Raw genomic sequence first — 7,407 nt, 5'->3', positions numbered from 1 at the left:
CGAGTTACAAAGGTTAACCTAGACTGCTACATCATCATTAATGTCTAGCCTAGAAACACGGGCGTTACAAAACCAATCTTAGATAAGCAATTAAATTATTAAAATTAGGCTGTGCTAGAGAACTCATATTATGACCATAAGTGTGTTTTACAAATCAATCTTACATGGCTCCAATTCCATTTAATAATTGATTATGTGTTAGCTATTGTGTGACCATACATAGATTTACATGAATTTATTAATGTTAGTAGATTTAGAACTAAATTTCTAATACTATCTTAATTGGTACCCAACAGTAATTGTCATAGCTAATCTATAAACATTGAGGGAAAGCAGATTCGAACTAACAGAAGTGTTTTGTTTACTGATTTAATTTGTGTTAAAGAATTTAGTTCATCTAAACTTGCAAAATTAGATAAATCCCATTCCTTTGTTAGTAATTAGGTTAATTTAGTAGTAGATAGATTAATTAGTCAAAACCGTTCCCTGTGATCGACACCCGACTTACCCGACTATTCTATAATTTGACTAGGTACACTGCCTAGGTGCAATTTAGTTAGTTAAGTTAGTTAGGTTATAAATATAAAATTAGGTGTAGCTATTTGCACGCATCAAAATGTCTGTTTAGTGATTTCATGAGAATACATGTAGTTTTGAGGGTCAACACCAAGTTGGTGAGTGTTACATGTTTTCTGCTAACAACCGTAATATTTTTAAAAGTCTAAAAATTATTTTCTTTGTATGTATAACAATAGTTAAAACAGTGTTTGCAATGAGTCTTTAAAAGCCAAAATGTATTTTTGTATAAGTAAATCCATCCTTAAAACTGTGTTTGTATTGAATCTTTGAAAGCCAAAATGTATCTTTTGTATAAGTAAATCCACACTTAAAACTATGCTTGTAATGAATCTTTGAATGTCCTTGAAAACCAAACTGTACTGTTACATAAGTAAATCCTTACTTAAAATAGTTTTAAAAGCAACCAAGCCCATGGTTTGTAGTGAGAGAGAGAGAGAGAGAAATTATAGTTAACGTTTATAGTGATTTATATAACCGAGCTATATATGTGACTGAATGTACCCCCTACAACGCTTCATTGGACGTTGTAGTAACAATTGTTCACACTTATCACCCGCTTCGATTTATTGGTCGAGGTTGTAGGTAGCAACCATAGGTGGGGACGTTAACCCCGTATAGATCTATACATATTTATCTTGCTCCGAAGATTAACAGTTATAGTGGTGTGGGTATGCTTGTGTTTAGACTCATCTAATGAATATAGTCTCACTAAAAAGCCCTAAACAAATTATGTGAGTAACTCTCAGCCCTAACTTAATTGTGATTAAGTCACTAGGCATAATGAAATTCCTTGTATAAAGTTTATAAAAGCCGAGTATGCTTGGTATGTTTGTAAAGGTGTAATGTACTCACTTTTATAAAGATGTATGTTTCGAAGTAACGAACATATGTACACGTATAAACTTTATGTATTTAAACATATAAAGTTTTATAACGTGCTTGTTATATTATACAATGGCACATAAAAATCATATATTTTTGTATCATGTAGCATTTGTTATATGAACTTATTATTTTACGATAAAATAACCATAATACGTATACGAAAAGTTTATACTAGTTTATTTGTAACAATATATTAAATTGTTAAATAATATTTTTAAAGACTAAATTTATTGTATTTTCGCATAAAGGATAATATATTTGTATAAACAAAGTATATAGGCACATGTATTCCCCCCCTCCCCGAAATAATTATAAATATTAAAAAGGGGCCGTAAGTACTCACCCTTGGAGCGTAAGTTTGAGTTGTACGAAATCTGTTTATTTTGAGAAGCTTGACGTGAGAAACCGCAATACCATAATTTTTGAACTTTGAAATACTTTCAGGTCCGTTTCGTAATGAATTTAAACTATTAGGGGTTGATTTGTAATTTCACTAAAGTGTAGGGGTTGTTTGGTAATTTAATTAACCAAAGTGGGACTGATTTGCTTAAAATAATTTAAAGGAGGGACTGCAATGGTTTAAATGGAATTTAAGTTTGGGAAGTGGATTGATTTTGTTAAGAATCTCCATGGGAGAGGCTATTTTGAATAAATGGGTTCAATGTATGGGGTTGGGACTGATTTTGAATACATGATTTAATAAGGAGGTTAGTTTGGTCATTTCACAAGCTAAATGAAATTAGGGCTTTTGCTCGTCGTCATTTGCTGATCGAGTAAAGGAAAGAAACGGAATGAGCGAATGCAGATAGAACGAAGGCGGCAAGTGATCGAAGTCAGATGAACGAAGACGGTGAGAAGGAAAGCACGAAGCGGTGACGCTGCATCCGGGCCCTTGCTCGTCGAGGGTCACGAAGAGGACCGAAGGAAGAAAAAGCTCGCAGGCGGCGAGGTTTCGTCGGTCGATTCACGAAGTGGGAGGCGTCTCCGTGGTCGACGAGGCCGAAGGAACGAGGGAAGATGCTGCGAGGTTGATTGTGGTCTCGGTGGGGGCAGCGAGGGGCTGCTCAAGCAGTCTCTCGGCCGCTTGATTCGGCTGTGGTAGCGAGGTGCGAAGGGATTCCGGGAGTGGATAGGCAACAGCGACGTCGCATGTGGCTTCGGTGGGGTTTGATCGACAGAAGAAGAAGAAGAGAAGGGTGCGAAATCGCGTTGGAGATGGAGGGTCCTGTTGCTTCCGCTTCTTCTTTTCTCTCTTTTTTTTAACAGAAATCAATGGAGTCTTGGTGTGTGTTTGGGTTTGATTTTTGATAGGGAATGAAGAACGAATGATGGTGATGTTGCTCTTGTGTTTGCACTGGGCACGAAAACACCCACTTCAGTGGTGTGTTCTTGGCTGGAAATGAAGAAGAAGAAAGAAAGAAGAGAGATGAGGTGAAGCTGTGAACGATTGAAGGTAGTCTTAAGGGTAAAATTTCTCAGATTTCTCTATGATTTGGTTGCACCATTGAGATCCATTTTGAGTGTTATTCTTCTTTTTCTTGAATGATCAATAGATGGAATGGCTGCAATCGAAGGACAAACAGAAGAAGTATAAGGTCTTTGCGTGTTGTAAAGTGTGATTAAGTGAAAGATGAAGTGTGTAAGAAAAGTTATAGTTTTGACTGTCAATTGAGAAGGGAAAGAGTTGTGTGTAAAATTGAGAAATGTTGAAACGTGGAAGAACTAATAGATTTGTTTTTTTCTCATAATTATGTATTATTTTGTCATTGATTATGTATTTGGTTAAATTTCTTTTATTAAAATCTTGGACAACCATTATAAATACATAAAATACATATAGAATCATACTAATATTTTGTTTATATGAATAGGTGATTTATTTAGAGAAATGGAGTATGGTATGTAATGGAAATCAAATTTCATATACACATTTGATTTTTGGTCTTTAAAATTCATATATGACATATACATTTAGATGTGTACATTTTAATGTTGTCGTATATGTGGTATTAAAATGTCAATCATTTTTTTTTGCAATCTTGATTTGTGTGCAATCGACCCTTAAATCAACTAATTTTTCTGAGGCTGGAGAATAATAGAGTTTAGTTTAAGGATTTCAAAAACCCGAACAGATTAATTTTTCGAGTTGCAGAAGTCAGGGAAATCGCGTTTAATTAACCTAAAACGTTCGATTTTTCAACTTTTGCAAATATTTTTCTTAAAAATATTTCGATTATAAAATTAAATATTAGACTATAGTCCGAGTCCAAAAATGCTTTCGGAATTTCCATCTGAGGTGTGCAAGTCCCTCAATGGATAGAAACGATTTTAACAGTTTTAAGAAAATCAGTATTATACTGGTTTTGGATTCTTAAAACGGTTGTATCTTTTGCATACGAACTCCGTTTTAGACGTTCTTTATATTTTCGGAAACAGGGAAACATGTATTAGAGACTAGAGTTTTGTATTGCTCATAATTGCTTAATACGAAATTTTAGTTTTTCAGACGCATTAATTATGGTTGCAGTTTGAGCTGTTTGATTCGTTTGTCAGCTTACACATTTGGAAGTAAGATACCATCTTGTATCTTATAATAGTTGAAATGAACTCATTTATTTTACATAAGATGTACTAAAACTCAATGAGTCAAATTACCAAGAGATTTACTGTGAACTTGACCGTTCACAGTCTTTGATCTAAATTTCGGGATGTCACAATGTCAGATATCTAATTTGCATCAGTGTATCCTTCGATAACTGTTGGATTTCTGCCATAATTCAGTCCATATTCTCACGTGTATTTCACATACTTTAGCAACCTAGTAATACTCTTCCAGTGTTCAGAACTAGGTTTACTAGTATATCTACTTAGTCTGCTCACAGCATATGCTAAGTCAGGTTTGGTACAACTCATTAGATACATCAGACTGTCAATAATTATTGAATATTCCACTTGATTAACACTTTCACATCTATTTTTACGTAGATGTTGACTAGTGTCAATTAGAGTTCTGGCTATGCTAGTATCTCCGTTAACAATTTTTTCAAGAACCTTATCCACATAGTGTGTTTGACTTAAAATCAAACCACTTTGGGTTCTTGTGATCTTGATTCCAAGAATCACATCCGCTAAACCCATATCTTTCATGTCGAACCTATATTTCAACATATCCTTTGTGGATCTTATCATCTTTTCATCACTACTAATGTTAAGCATATCATCAACATATAAACACAAGATTACATAACAATGAGTGGTGTTTTTCACATAGATATACTTATCACAATTATTGATTCTAAAGCCACTTTCCATCATGACTTGATCAAACTTTTGATGTCATTGTTTTGGAGCTTGTTTTAATCCATATAGAGACTAAACAAGTTTACAAACCTTGTTCTCCAGTCCCGAGGTAATGAATCCCTCAGGTTGCTCCATATAAATTTCTTCTTCCGACTCTCCATTTAAGAAAGCAGTTTTCACATCCATTTGATGAACTTGCAGGTTTCTAATAGCTGCAATGGCAAGAACTAATCTAATGGATGTTATTTGCGCTACCAACGAATAAATATCAAAGTAATCTAAACCTTCCTTTTGTCTATAACCTTTGATTACTAGTTGTTAGGTGCATTTTGTGCACCTTTTTGCACAACTTTTAGTCCCTTTTATGCATGTATTTAGCTTAGTTATATTTCACTATTCTTGCATTATTATCATATTCATGTTAGTCTCTAGAACGACCTTATTTGCACACTTTCATGTCTCTTTCAGGTAAACCGGAGGTTGGAGCGCGCTTTTGGAGGTGCCGGGGAGCATTGGTGAAGATTGCGGGATGATCGGGCGTAGAACGAAAGAATTGAGAAAATCAAGTTTGGATTCGGAGTCAGAGGGCAACACGGGGCGTGTTGGGTTTGGCTTAGAAATCCAACACAGGGCGTGTTTGACCATTCTAGGCACTTTGACTTCACTGAACACGACCCGTGTTCATTTAGCCTATTTGGACACGGGGCGTGTTGGTCCAGATGAACATTTTTGAGCATCATACTTTAGAGTTGGAATCGAGGATTGAAGGGTGTGTTTTCACTTAACACGACCCGTGTTGATTTACTCTATATCGACACGGGCCGTGTTCAACTTAAAAACTGCTTTTTGGCAGTTTTTCCTATTTTCCTTATGTCGAGAATGAGGTCATTTTGGTGGAGAGAAGAACATACCAGAGCACTTTTGGAGAGGAGAATTCAAGGGTTTTAGCAAGGATTTGTCCGTTAATCATTGGGAAACATTTTAATTCCTTCTTTGTAAGCACTTTAGCACTTAATTTCATCTTTTAAACTTGTTAATCTTGTTCTAGCCATGTGTGGCTAGAACCCTAACTTCTCCAATTTCATGTTTTGACTTTTTGGTTGTGAATCAAATCATATGACCTGATGTTTGTGTTTAATTTCTATCTAGTGAAACTGATTTTATTTCAATCGAATGTTTGATTCTAATAATGATTCTTATTGGCAATTTGAATTAGGGTTAGGTCATTCAAGTTATTCATTTTGCAAAATCCGTAATTGTTTTGTGAATTGAACTAAGTAACAAGCATTAAATTGATTTCTTATGAATGAATTTAGTGTAAGTCTTTTCACACATTCTTACGCTCCCGAGCTTGTGAGGAGTATTGGGTGTTGTTGGGAACATTCACAATAAGCTTAATGCAATCTTTTAATCTAATTCTAAGAGCTTGTTTAGATTAGGTTAGTAAGGTTAGGATTAATCAAAGAGCTTGTTTTGATTGATTAATATGGTGAATGGAAAGTGTTAGAGCTTGTTAACACTTTCAAGTACCAACTTAGATAGAATGAAACAAATGTCTTGTCATCTTTGATTCACATTGTTGGATTATCATACATGAAGTTGGAGTCCTTACAAAAATCTGAACTTAATTCATTCGTTTAGTTGTTTACTCGTGTTTTAAATTTGTTTGTTTAATCAGTATTTTAAATTTGTTTGTTTAATCATTGCATTCTAAACCCCCCCCCCCCTCTTTACTGTTGGTGACCATAGTACCTTGCGCAAAGAGGTATAGACTAATTATCCCGTGTCTCTGTGGATCGACCCTGCTTGCCTTGTACTACCTTTTGGTGCAATATAGTGGGATTCTTTTGGAGTATATCGTACCCCCTTTATTTGTTGGGTCTGACACGCCTAACACTAGTCTTGTCTTGTATTTATCAATACTGCCATCATGTTTCATCTTTCTCTTAAAAATCCAATGGTAACCAAGTGGCTTGCTACCTAGAGGTAGATTCTACCTCATTTTTGATGGCTTATTTCCATTGATGTCCCTCAGAAGAAGTAATCGCCTCTTTGTAGGTTTTAGGTTCACTTTGCACCATATATGTGAAAAAATCGTCACCAAATGATTCTTTGACTATAGCCCTCTTACTTCTTTTGAGTTCTATTTCTTTTTTCCTCGGATTGAGCTTGTTCGTCCTATCGAACAACTTCATTGTTTAGGAAAGATGGGCGTTCAACCTCCTTGTTCAAACAAGGAAATACATCTTCAAAGAATGAAGCATTCCTTGATTCCATTATTTTGTTCTTATGTATCTTAGGATTCTTAGAATAATACACAAGGAACTGATAGGCACTACTATTTTGTGTATATCCAATGAATACACAATCCACTGCTTTAGGACCTAACTTTTGTACCTTAGGCGGTGGTACAACAACTTTGGCTAGGCACCTCCACACTCATAAGTACTTATATGATGTCTTTCTTCCCATCCAAAGTTAATATGTTGTTTCATCATTTTCTTTATGAGGTATCTTATTTAAAAGATAGTTAGCCAAAAAAATAGCTTCCCCCCACATTGACTGATTTACACCAGAACTAATTAGCATGGCATTAACCATCTATTTCATGGTACGATTCTTTCTTTCGACAACACCATTAGA

The 7,407-nt window shown here is 35.0% G+C and overlaps 1 long non-coding RNA gene across 1 annotated transcript; it reads left to right on the top strand.

Moving 5' to 3' along the window:
* Positions 1 to 2,202: 2,202 nt before the first annotated feature.
* LOC145138702 (uncharacterized) lies at positions 2,203 to 3,266 on the top strand. The gene is made up of 2 exons (XR_013721669.1): positions 2,203 to 2,929; positions 3,018 to 3,266. It is a non-coding gene; the product is annotated as an uncharacterized LOC145138702 (long non-coding RNA).
* Positions 3,267 to 7,407: the final 4,141 nt, after the last annotated feature.

This window comes from Lactuca virosa, chromosome 9, assembly GCF_052849685.1.
Source record: "Lactuca virosa cultivar CGN04683 chromosome 9, Lactuca_virosa_CGN04683_v6, whole genome shotgun sequence".
NCBI classification, from domain to species: Eukaryota; Viridiplantae; Streptophyta; class Magnoliopsida; order Asterales; family Asteraceae; genus Lactuca; species Lactuca virosa.
Note: the sequence above shows the minus strand (reverse complement) of the source record. Positions and strands in the feature narration are given on the sequence as shown.